We start from the raw sequence: 1,143 nt of genomic DNA, 5'->3' as shown, positions 1-1,143 counted from the left end.
CTCATGTCTCCTGGTTTAACGTCTCCTGCCTCAGCCCCTGTCGGATCCCGCCTGCCATCTGCTCTCACGGTAATGACCTATAAGAAATATTCGTGTTCAAAGACTGAAGTCAATAGAAAACCACCAATGTTAAATAATATGATTGTTAGACAGAATAAAACCATACAAAACCAGAATTCTGGAGTGAGGGTTTATTGTCACCGGAGCTGACAACCACACACTGCTGGCCAACCAGGAAGTTGATCCATTTATAGAGTCTTCAATGCCCGCGTTCGCCCCCTACTGACCTACGGCTGAATCACGGGCATTCAAATAATTCTCACCTACTGTTCTCATAACGGTTAAATATGTGTTGTTATAAATATTTCGGACATGTAACTAATCTAAATCTATCAACACATAATAGATAAACATTATAAAAAGGAAAACTTAAAAATATAGTGTTGTGCTTTTAACATCAGTACTAAACTCTAATAACTATAAATTTCTTCAGACCTTTTTTCTGTCTCTTGGATTTTTGTCTCTCGCCTGCTCCCTGAAGGGAACCGCGCCACATCGGACCTCCTGGATCTCRATCCCTGAACGCATCTCTGKACCAACAACTCMGTCATCTCCTTCAAACCTGGTAACTTCCTCTGACCACCTGTGTATGACCCTTGCCCCGTTTCTGACCTCGAGTAAGTCCAGCGACATTATCACTCCTCGACAACACAGCCCGGAACCAAAACACATCAGCTGTTGTTTCAACCCGGACTTCAACTCAGCAGCAAATGTTGGTGRCTCTCTTTATTTTTACAAATAATACCGTGTTCACGACTCAACCTAACCCAAAACTTCTCTGTGTCCAGAACTGACGACCCCGGAGTCCGGTCCCAACCTTCCAGCCAAAATTACTAACAATAAACTTGTTAAAACTTTGACTTTGTTTGGCATTTATTCAGAGCTCAGAATACAAACTGTAACAAGCTGCTCTTAAAGGAGAACAATCTGCAGGACACCTTCAGAGACTGTGACTCTGCTTAAGGTTCTCATCACATCTCCTCTGACCACAGCTGAATCTGAGAGGAGCTTCTGAAGACAATCCAGACTTTCCTCAGGTACAACATCACATCTCACTGCACTGACTGTGATCCAGAGTCATGA

At 43.0% G+C, this 1,143-nt stretch overlaps 1 long non-coding RNA gene across 1 annotated transcript; it reads left to right on the top strand.

The window, feature by feature from the left end:
- Positions 1-330: 330 nt before the first annotated feature.
- Positions 331-920, top strand: LOC106536469 (uncharacterized). The gene is made up of 2 exons (XR_001312550.1): positions 331-772; positions 849-920. It is a non-coding gene; the product is annotated as an uncharacterized LOC106536469 (long non-coding RNA).
- Positions 921-1,143: the final 223 nt, after the last annotated feature.

This window comes from Austrofundulus limnaeus, unplaced genomic scaffold (genome assembly GCF_001266775.1).
Source record: "Austrofundulus limnaeus strain Quisiro unplaced genomic scaffold, Austrofundulus_limnaeus-1.0 Scaffold1834, whole genome shotgun sequence".
NCBI classification, from domain to species: Eukaryota; Metazoa; Chordata; class Actinopteri; order Cyprinodontiformes; family Rivulidae; genus Austrofundulus; species Austrofundulus limnaeus.
This window is presented reverse-complemented; position numbering and strand designations above follow the sequence as displayed.